Source organism: Equus przewalskii, chromosome 13, assembly GCF_037783145.1.
Source record: "Equus przewalskii isolate Varuska chromosome 13, EquPr2, whole genome shotgun sequence".
Classification (NCBI taxonomy): domain Eukaryota; kingdom Metazoa; phylum Chordata; class Mammalia; order Perissodactyla; family Equidae; genus Equus; species Equus przewalskii.
This window is the reverse complement of record NC_091843.1, coordinates 8,162,123-8,174,296: the sequence shown is the minus strand read 5'-3', so window position 1 is coordinate 8,174,296 and position 12,174 is coordinate 8,162,123. Positions and strand designations below refer to the sequence as shown.

The window sequence follows — 12,174 nt, the reverse complement described above, 5'->3', positions numbered from 1 at the left end:
TTCATCAGACAATAGCGGCCGGATTGTAAGAGTCAAGGGATGCCATAAGAGAGAGGTGAGATACTAGGAAAAACCAAATGGCAACAGTAGCTTCAATCTCAGAACCTTAGACATACGAAGCCAGCAAGCAGGAGCTAAGAAATCCCAACGACGGAAAACACTGCTTTGCGGTGATCAGAGGAAGCACAGCTAAACCACCAGCTCCACGAGGAGACCTGATCACAGCAATGCCTCCTCTAGCATCCCCCCTGGACTTCAGTCAAGGAACCGTGAATGCCTGTCTCTGAAACTCAAACAGGAGCTCATTTAGAAAGCAGTGAGGGAGCGGAACAGCGTCAGTGCTGCACTCTTCGGAGGAGCTAGGATTGGAACAAGGGACTCTTGATACTGGGCCAAGGGAGAAGCTCCCGACCACAAGGAGCAGAGGCAGCACAACATACTACTGTAGTTTCACTGCAAGCGAGGAAGAAAAGAGAGGGCAAGAGTCCACTCCTGTCTGCCCTAAGCGGCAGCAGAGCTCCTTAGAGAATGTTACATGGCAGGAGTGCTCCAACAAGTCTGATGCAGTTCTTTGCACCCAGATACTTACCTGGCATATGATCACTGATCTCATGCTGACATACGGAGCCACAGATAAGAAACAGTTTGATAGATGGAAGAATAGGTAAAAAGAAAACTGAAGTTCGATGGAGTGATGGGTTAGGAGTGGGTGGGAAATAAATGACAGAGCAGGTAGGAAGGAGAAGGTGTGTGTCAAAATTCAATGTTCTATATTTAATTGAAGGAAGAATACTAATATAAAAGAAATTACTCTCAAAATGGTTCTAAAGAATCCACGAAATTAACCACTCCCTCACGGGCCCAGGGCCAAATGAAATTTGGGCTATTCACAACAGAAATTTAAAAAAATGACTCAAGCCCCTGGGCAATCTCTTACATCCTATAGCAGGCCACGTTCCCAGTTGGCAGGACCAACTAATGCTGCAAAGTATATGTGGTTCTACACTTAGCTTAAACCCTGCTTTTTTATTTAATTTTTATTGAGTTAATGATAGGTTACAATCTTGTGAAATTTCAGTTGTACATTATTGTCTGTCAGTCGTGTTGTAGGTGCACCCCATCACCCTTTGTGCCCATCCCCACCCCACCTTTTCCCTGGTAGCCACTAATCTGTTCTCTTTGTCTGCATTTTTAAATTCCTCCTATGAGTGGAGTCATACAGAGATTGTCCTTGTCTATCTGGCTTACTTCACTTAACATAATTCTCTCAAGGTCCATCCATGTTGTTGCAAATGGGACGATTTTGTCCTTTTTTATGGCTGAGTAGCATTCCATTGTACATATATACCACACCTTCTTTATCCAATCAGCAGTTGATGGGCACTTAGGTTGCTTCCATGTCTTGGCTATTGTAAATAATGCTCCAATGAACATTGGGGTGTATGGGACTTTTGGAATTTCTGATTTCAAGCTCTTTCGATAGATACCCATAGTGGGATAGCTGGATCGTATGGTAGTTCTATTTTTAATTTTTTGAGGAATCTCCATAGTGTTTTCCATAGTGGCTGTACCAGTTTGCATTCCCACCAGCAGTGTACGAGGGTTCCTTTTTCTCCACAACCTCTCCAACATTTGTTACTATTTGTTTTGGTTATTTTTGTCATTTTAATGGGTGTAAGGTGATATCTTAGTGTAGTTTTGATTTGCATTTCCCTGATGATCAGCGATGATGAACATCTTTTCATGTGCCTATTGGCCATCCGTATATCTTCTTTGGAGAAATGTCTGTTCATGTCTCCCGCCCATTTTCTGATCGGGTTGTTTGATTTTTTGTTGTTGAGTTGTGTGAGTTCTTTATATATTATGGACATTAACCCTTTGTCGGATGTATGACTTGCAAATATTTTTTCCCAGTTAGCGTAAACCCTGCTCTCTTCACCCAATCTGGCTACTTTACCTCAAGGCAGCACACACCAGGGCTCATCCTCTCACCTTCAGAGGGCACAGGATGCCACTGCTAGCTGTTTGTCTCTGAGAACACTCAGTATTTTGACTCATTGTACTTTTTGGCTCTCTAACTTGTTCTAGTGAAATGCAAACCAGCTGAGTTCTAAGAGAGTGTGTACAGCACAGTAGGAAAACTGTCTATTTAGTAAGAGAGCTGGAAATAGAACCCATGTCTCCTTATTTAACAAGTCTTTACTGCGTGTCTACCAAGGGTCACCTTATAGATCTGGATATCAGGTTTAATTCAAATATGAGAAATATAATCTATGCTAATGACTTTTCCCTGCATCTTCCAAATAACACACATAAATTCAGATAAAACATTATTCTCCAAAAAGTATTCAGAACACATCAAATAATCACAATTCACCCCCTACTGATTCCACCAACAAGGTAAAATGAAAGGTAGATTTTATTTTCTGCTACATTAACCTTTAGATGAGTCTGAAACAGTTTAGGGACGATACTCAGGATTAGTGTACTGAGCAGGGAGTGGAAGGCAGGACACGATAGCTAGATGTCTCTTTGAATAAAGTTTTGAGTCTACTTGAGTAGTTCCAGAGAACTGTCTAGCATCATATGTATTAAATGTACCACTGTATAATTCTGTCATGTGAGAAAATCACGAAGAAAAGGCAAAAACAACAAAACCTCCACAATCTCAGTACTTAAACCAAAGAAATTGAAGAAGCCTTGAAATAGGAACTCAACAGAAAAACAATCTCATAATAAACATAGAAAATACTTTGGAAAAGGTAAAAGCACCTTCCTTACAAATAAGACGTAGCTTTATTTCACCTCCCTCCCTCTGTAGAAGGCATAGGAACAAAGTGTCATAAAAAGGAGAGATGATGAATTATGCTGCTTAAGGATAATCATCATTCCAAATCCATTTTCAAATCCATGTGCTGTCAAAAGTTCCAAAGTAATTACTTTGTGCAAAAAGTATGACAAAATAAATGCTCGTGACACGAAGTAAGCTTACTTTTTTATCTATGTCTCTACTTCTCCCTATATCACAAACATATGTAATACAGACTATCTGCCTATCAAATGTCCATTATTAAAATACTTAAATCTTTGCAACATAAAATATTTTAGTGAAACCACTAAGCAGTGCAGAATTTTCACTACAAAACATGAGGTTAAAAGTTTCATGTTAAACTAAATGCAGTTATTGCCTAACTTACCTTTGTTAAATGAACTAACTGGAAAAAAAACGGACACTTAGCAAAAGCATTTAAACTATGCTCTTGTGAAAACACGAAAATATTTACGGTCGTTATGGGGATTTATAAGTTAATACCTGTACAGCACTTACAATAATAACTGATACATAATAAAACTACAAATAAGTGTTAAGTAAAAATTAATTTGGAAGTACTATATGAAATCAAGAATCTTTAAACATTTTTTCAAAAATATACAGGTTAAGTCTTTTTTCATAATTTCTCAACAGAACCTGACATTCCGCAAATTTAGCACAAAGTACCTTCCTTAACTTTAGAAAGACCTGCTCCATGTCATGTACTTCCTGTACATTTATTTGAGCACATCTTCTAGGAATCTGCTCACCAAATCTTGCGTTTTGATTTCAGCTCATATCACAAACCTGTATTTCTGAAAACACTTGGACACAGAAACCAGCCTAGCAGTTAAGTAGCTATGTTTGCACCAAGTCAACCATTTTCAATTATGAAGAAATAAATGTAAAATATGTATACTCAATTAGATTATACTTTATGCTCTGAAACTTTCAGATTTGTCTGTTTCACACACCTTTTGACTCGTGATATCAAGAGAGATGCTCAGTATCATTCATATATCTAGGACTAAGTCCTATGCTCTCACAATGAATTTAAAGACAGGAAATAGATCTTATTACCCTAATTTCAGTTTCTAAATCTAAAAATTGCAAGCAATCAATATACTTAGTTTTATTCCATGGTTTAACATAGAAGAAAAAAGAGATTAATTAAAAAAAACTAACATAAAAAACCAATCTATTTCACAAAATACTCTTTTCTTCCTATCAACCCACATTTACTAACTTTCAAAACTTGGCCCAAAACTCACCTTCTTCTCAGAAGCCTCTTAATCTCATTTATCTACTCCTTATCTTTCCTTGTAACCTTTCAACACGTCTTCCCATTCTGTGACAAATAAATAGATGTAACATGCAGAAAACTCAAGAAAGCTTTGCTTCTCAGGTCTAAATAACAACACAGTCTTAAATATTTTTACTCCACAATTGAATGCATTTTCCAAAATCTCATTTTGACATTTTATTGATAAAAACAGTGATCTCCAAAATGAAGTATGTTTATAGTTGTTTTCCTGATTTAATAATAGGGCTATCCAAATGAAAAGAGAAGAGGCCATAACGCATAGACACGACTCAAGTAACAACAGCTTTAACAGACTGAAAACTGGAAGCATCAGTTTCCTTAACACAACAGCCTGAGGGGAAAAAACCTGAATATTTAGAGATCACCATCAAAAGACAAAATATTGTTTCAAAGAATTCTGAAAACTTTAAAGCAGCAAGGAACAGGACTGGGATAATGCCTTATATTAATTAGATTGATTAGATTCTTAAGATCATGAGAATGAAAGCGAAATTTTTCTGTCACTCCAAGAGTTAAGAATAGATCCTACAGAACTCTTCCATAACAGATTGTGCTAGCCTAAAAGGATGCTTGTAAAGTATTTTATTCTCAGGTAAATTTAGAATGCACTATATATACACATACACACACACATACATAATATATAGATATATATATATTCTCTTTACCTAAAGCAACTAACTGCCAAAATAAAAATAGCGATATGGGGATTAAAATGCCTAACATAAGAGCATTAACATGCCAACAGTCAATACCATACCTATATCTTTTCTACTGCCTGAGAATTTAGAGGTGGAAGAGACCTTAGATGGTACAAGTCAACCTTAGCGTTTGACAGAAAGCAAAGTAAGACCTCAGGAGGATAAATGACTTAGTCAAGATCAGAAAGAGCCAGGACTAGAACTCAGATGACTAGATTCAAAGTCCAGGGCTCTCTTTCCCTTACGGCACTCTGTGGCTTACCTGGGCTGGGAACTGTGTTTTCTTTTGCATATCAAACCAACTACAAAGCTTCACTCAAAATGAAGCACGTGTTTAGTTGTTTTTCTAGTAGCACTCATTCATCTTTTACAGGCTTCGTCACGACGAAGGGAATGTCTCTGATTGGACAAATAAAAAGCTAACCGAGCAGTACCAGCTCCCCAACCCCATCCAATCTACATCTAACACATCTCTTTGGAGACACCCATGCTCACCAAGGAGGAATCCTATAATAAGCGAGGAAGTAATGCAGTTTTCTGGTCAGTTTCAACATACAAATGCTCAGCATCTACAACAGTTTAGGCACTAAAGATCACACGTATGCATACTTATCTAAGTTAGATACATCATTTTAATGCTACTATTTTATAATAAATTGAAATGAGTACTTTGACTATGCTTCTATGCTAAAATTTATAAAAATCAAGCAATTAAAGCATAATTTTAAAGCCATTAACTATACAATTTCTACTGTTGTTTGAGCTAGCTTTATTGAGGGAAAAAATCAACATCATGACCTCATGATGACTTCCGCGCCTGTTTCTCAGAGTATAAGTCCACTTACCAGTGGCCTGGGCATACAAACAGGCAACAGGAAGACCTATCTGCAACACAGTATGTTCAAGGACTCTTCTTCGTGGGTGAGTCTTATTTAAAATGTTACAAAAGCATACAATTACATCCTACAAATACACACAAAATAACTTTACTAACAAGGGTACCATTATATAAAATTGAGACTAAGAATATGGTCACCTAACACCAGCCCACTGTTACCTTTTAAGTAATACATTAAACTCTCAGATGGTTCCTTCCACTGGGAGGGGAATGGCTTCATCCAGGGTTACACTCTTTGGAGTGCTGGGACCTCCTCTTCTCTTAATTTACGGGTAGTTCGGGGTAGGAGATGCATGCACAAGTCACGGATGCCCGCTACCTCCCCCACTATTTAACACTGTATTGAAAGTGTTAGCCAGCATAACCAGACAGAGCAAAACAACTAGAAGTGTAAGAACCAGAAAGGAAGAAGTAAAGACATCTCTAATTGCCGACAATATGATAGTATGAGTGGAAAATACAAGAAAATCAGTGCTAAAATTAAATAAGAGAAGTCCCTATGGTAGCAGGATATAAAATGTAAGCCTTCTTATATACATAAAATACCCAGGTTTAAGACATAATGGAAGAAAAGGTCCCATTTATAATAGCAACAGAAAAGATAAAATACTTGGAATGGGACACCTATATCAGGAAAAAATGTTAAACTCCTGAGACACGGAAAAGTAGACTTGAACAAAATGAAGAAATCTCTTGTACTTGGACTTTAACATTAGAAGGATGTCAATTCTTCTTAAGCTAATATCTACACTTTACATGACTCCAATGAAAATAATTTTTAAAAAACTTTTTCTGAAGCTGGATGAGTTGATTCTAAAATACATACAGAAAAACAAACAAGCAAGAACAGCTAAGAGAATCCTGAGAAAGAAGCACAACAAGGGAGCTGGCCCCACACATATTAAAACATTACAAAGCCACTACAATAAAAAGAGTGTAAGGCTCTTGAATACTTAGATCAATGAAACAGAATGAAGTTTGGAAAAAAAATCTATATAAACATGGATATTTAGTCTATGATAAAGGTCTTACCTTAAGCCACTGGAAGGAAATGGGCATTTTAATAAACTGGGTTGGAACCAGACAGCCATTTGGAAAAAGATAAAATTGGGTCAATACTTTAAACCATACACCAGAATACATTCCACATTAATCAAAGGTCAAAAGGCAAAAACTAGAACAAAACAAGTACTAGAAGAAAATATAGATAAATTTCTCCATAACCTAGGAACAGTGAATGCTTTTCCAGAAGCAATAAGAAAAGATTGCTAAATTTAATCTTATACAAATAAATTTTTGTATGGGGACAGGGGGAGTCAAAATACAAATAACAAGACTGGAGAAAACGTTCACAACTTTTTATCACAAGGGGCTGATCTCCCTCATACAAAGAACTCTTAAAAATGGAAAAGAAAAAAAGCAAAAACTCTGACAGAAAAATGGGCAATAGATGTGAACATAAAGTTCAGAGAACAAAAGGTAAATGACGTATGAAAAATTTCCAGCCGCACTCATAAAAGAATGGCAAGTGAAAACTACGTGGAAATGATTTCCTCTGGAATCTTAAGATTCCACTTTCAAGACACTTCCATAAATATGAAATACAAAAGTTTATTTCCTGCAGGCTTATCTGTATTAGACACAATTTAGTGATGTACTATGGTCCATTCATACAATGATGTACAACGCAACTACAAAGAACGAGGAGAAGCCCTATGGACCCAAATGGAGGGAGTTCCAGGATATGAAGCAAAATACAAGCAAGATACAGATCAGTGCATATATAGTGGCACCTTCTGTTTAAGGAAATAGGGTAAACAAGAATATGTGTACATATATTTGGTTATTTAAAAAGCAAAAACAAAAGCACAGGTACTAGAAACATAAATGAGAAACTAATGAAAATCATTATTGACAAGGGCTATTGAGGTAGAAGGGACAGAGACGGGAGCAAGATTTCTGAGCACAGTTTTTTATATAGATTGACTTCTGAAAAATCATAAATGCTTTACATATTCAAAATAAAATCAAACCAAAAAACAAAAAAGCAAACTCTAAAACTAAACACAGAAATAAATGAACCTAACTGCATATCATGTTAACATAACCATACAAAGAAAATAATTATTTCAATTTTGTGTGTGTGTGTGAGAGAGAGAGAGGAAGACTGGCCGTGAGCTAATACCTGGGCCAATCTTCCTCTATTTTGTATGTGGGACACCGCCACAGCATGGCTTGATGAACAGCGTGTAGGTCTACATCTGGGATCCGAACCTGCAAACCTCGGGCTGCTGAAGCAGAGCGCGTGCACTCAACCGCTACGCCACTGGGCTGGCCCCAAGTTAGTTTTGCATATGATCTCTGACTATACATCTTTACTGGGATAAATTCTAAGGAACACAAAAACAAACTAAAAAGACATCTTAAATTTGACTCAGCAGGTTAAAATACTAAGAATTCATGTAGAATATTAATTATTAAAATTCAGAAGCATGTGCTATTTACTGTAGGATAAAGCAAATAAGGAACTATATATCAACAAGAACCAAGATTTTTAATGAGAGAGAAAAGAAAAACAAATATAAAACATAAAATAAAACGAAAGCAGGGCCAGTCCTGTGGCGTGGTGGTTAACACACTCTGCTTCAGTGGCCCGGGGTTTGCAGGTTCAGATCCCAGGTACAGACCTACACGCTGCTCATCCAGCCATCCTGAGGCGGCATCCCACATACAAACAGAGGAAGGCGTTAGCTCAGCGACAATGTTGGTCAAGCAAAAAGAAGAAAACTGGTAACAGATGTTAGCACAGGCCAATCTTCCTCACCAGAAAATAAAAGTAACATAAAATAAAAAATAAAAAGACAGGGAAAAAACAGGTTAATTTTGAATTGGAAATAACAGTATGAACTCATGATTTAAAGATGAAAAGTATTATATAGCTCTGTTGACTAAAAGGGCTTAGAAATAAGGACAATCCAGTAACAATGAGCATACACCTAGCTCCCACATCTTAGTTCTAAATACCATCTTCCACTGAAAGGTGCTACAGTTACTTGGAGAAATGACTAGTTCCACAACTAGGCCTGGGAAAATTAAAAGCAAGCCTGGGATATTTGGGTGCCAAGAGAGCAAGAAAGTCTTCAAAAGACTAATGAGATCACCTCAAAAGAAACAGTTTGAAGGAGATAACATCTGCATCAATTTTGGAACATCAAAAATAGTGACTGGAATTGATTGTACTATACTGACAAGTAAAAACTCATTAATCCCTACTACTATAAAACGGGAAAGGCTCTCCCTTACTGAAGAATGCCAGTAGTAAAGGAAGAAAAAAACGACATATTTAGAAGAATCGCTCTTTTACATCTCGTAACTGATTCAGGTAATGATAGTCAACAGATACACTAAAGCATCATGGGTAACAGAATACGCAAGGTGTCACAACATCACCCCATACATTGGTAAGTGCCAAGGAGAAATTAGTGTAGATGTCTGACATTCATTACCTTACCCAAATAACCAAACTCAACTTCCCGATGTGCTGCAAAATGGAGTATACAAAACAAAGATAAGGCATTCTTATCCAAAGTGTTTAACTCGAATCTAACTAACCTTGTAAATCTAACTTCTTGTTTATAGGAAATACAAAGGAAAAGGAAAAAGTTTAAACCTCTTGAGACATTACCAAATATCTTCTGGAAGGCAAAACTGTCCCCAGTTAAGAACCTCTGGTCTACACCAAATGAGATAAAACATTAACTTTGATTGGAATCTGACATGAAAAAAAGTTATAAAAGACATTTTGGGACAACAGGATAAATCTGAATAAAACTAGATAATAAATGATAGCAAGAAATTATTTTTAATTCTCTTAGGTATAATAACGGTACTGTAGTGATGTAGGAAAACAGTCTTATTCAAAAGGAGAGGCATACTGAAATTTTCAGGAGCAAAGTAATCTGATGTCTTTAACTTTCAAACAGTTCAGCTGTTAAAAGGGGGAGTGTACATGTCTATATACAAACATATAGACACACATACAAAAGAGAGAAAAATGTGAATAGAGCAAAATGTTAACAACTACTAAACTTACACGGGAAGTACATGAGTGTTCAGTGTACTATTTTTTCACGTTTGAATATTTTCACAATAAAATTTGGGGGGGAAACCCAAATTCTGAAAAGCAGTAAGACATGAACACAATATTTAAGATACTATAGTTCTGATCCTGATATCACACTACTTTTGGATACTCACCATTATGTTTTCACAATTGTTAAAGTTCCCCCACTTGATTGTAATAAAGGGTCGACGAACTATATAACTCAAGATACCAAGCATATAATTCAGAAGCTGAATCCTTGCTACTCACTCAAACTCCCAGTTTCAGAGTTCTATCTAAGAAGGCCGTTTAGGCATATGTCTAATCACCTTATATGTTCCCATGTCCAAATTCCGGTCCCTATCCTTAAGCACAGAAGCTAGCTGGAACCATCTGCAATTTAAAAACAACTGAAGGGAGAACTGGCAAACTCAAAGGGTCAAAACGAAAGCATCTAACACAGTTATTACTTAAATCATCATCTATGGGCTAGAGCTTATTAGGAACAAAGAGTTAATAAAACACCAACAATATTTAAAAAGAATGCTAAATAATGATAAAAGAATCAATTCAAAAAGATATAGCAATCATAAATGTGTATGCACCTAACAATAGGGTTTCAAAGTACATGAAGCAAAAACTGACTTAATTAAAGGAGAAATAGACCATCCACTACCTCAACATTCCTCTATCAGTAACTGATAGATCAACGAGACAGAAAATCAGCAAGAATACAGAAGACCTGAACAATATCAACCAACTTGACGTAAATGACATTGATAGGACATTCAACCCAAGAATAAGAGACTATATACTCTTATCAAGCATATATAGACCATTCACCAAGCTAGACTATAAAACCTTAAAAGAACAGAAATCATACAAAGTATGTACTATAACCATAATGAAATTAAATTAGAAATCAATAACATAGAGGCTGGCCCCATGGCCAAGTGATTAAGTTCGCGCATGCCGCTTCGGCAGCCCAGGGTTTCCCTGGTTTGGATCCTGGGTGCAGACATGGCACCACTCATCAGGCCATGTTGAGGCAGCGTCCCACATAGCACAACCAGAAGGACCCACAACTAAAAATATACAGCTATGTACTGGGAGGTTTTGGGGAGAAAAAGGAAAAATAAAATCTTTAAAAAAAAAAGAAAAAGAAATCAATAACATAAAGATACCCAAACAATTCCCAAATAATTAGAAATTAAACAATACATATCTAAATAAGTCATGGGTCAAAGAGAAACTAGAAAATACATCAAATGGAATGAAAACAAAAATCCAATATATAAGAATTTTAGGATGCTGCTAAAGAGCACTGCCTATAGACAAAAATTTATAGCATTAAAATGCTTCCATTAGAAAAGTCTCAAATCAATAATGTAGGCTTCCACCTTAAGATTCTAAAAGAACAAATTATACCCAAAGTAAGCTTAAGAAAGAGAATAATTAAAAGTAGAAACCAGAGAAACTATAAACAGAAAAAGAGAGAAAAAGCAAAAGCTGATTTTTTAAAAATATCAATTAATTGATAAACCTCTAGCCAGAATGAGGAAGGGAAAAAAAGACAAAACTTAACAATATCAGGAATGAAAGAGACCAAGCAGACAGTAAAGGCATAATAAAGAAATATTCACTTAGGAAAAGGATACCTTGACTAGCTCTGTATATTGTAAAGATATTGAATTTGTCTTTAAAAACTTCCTAACAAAGAAAACTCTAGGCCCAGATGGTTTCACTATTGAATTCTGTCAACATATAAGGAAATAATGATACTATTCAGTCACTTTCAGAAACAAGAGAAAGGAACACTCCCCAATTCATTTATAAAGCCACAACTACACCAATAACAAAACAAGCCAAACATAAGAAAACTATGGACAAATATGCCTCATAAACATATATGCAAAGACGAAATAAAGACTTTGACAGCCATAGAAAAGCTGAAAGAATTCATCACCTGCATGCCTACACCACAGAAAATATTAAAGTCCTTTGAGCAGAAAGAAAATGAGATGAAAATCTGAATATAAACAAAGGAATGGGGAGTATCAGAAATGATTAACTACATGGATAAGTATAAGAGACATCTAAAATTATTATTCAAATCTCCTTAAAAATAATTGAGTGACATCATCAGGAAAGGCAGACTAAGGACTTCCAGAAATCTTCTCCTCCACAAATGCAGTAAGAACATTGGCAAAAACTGTCATAATAAACATCTTCAGTACTCTGAAAATTAACCAAAGACTTGTAACAATCCAAGGAGCATTTATTCTTTCTTATTCAAGAAAAACAGCTGTATTTTGGTAAAAACAACTAGTATTGCAG

General features: G+C 36.1%; 1 protein-coding gene across 1 annotated transcript in view; it reads right to left on the bottom strand.

The window, feature by feature from the left end:
* UBTD2 (ubiquitin domain containing 2) overlaps window positions 1–12,174 on the bottom strand; it is a 56,905-nt gene that overhangs the window by 15,558 nt on the left and 29,173 nt on the right. The gene's annotated exons all lie outside the window — the stretch shown is intronic.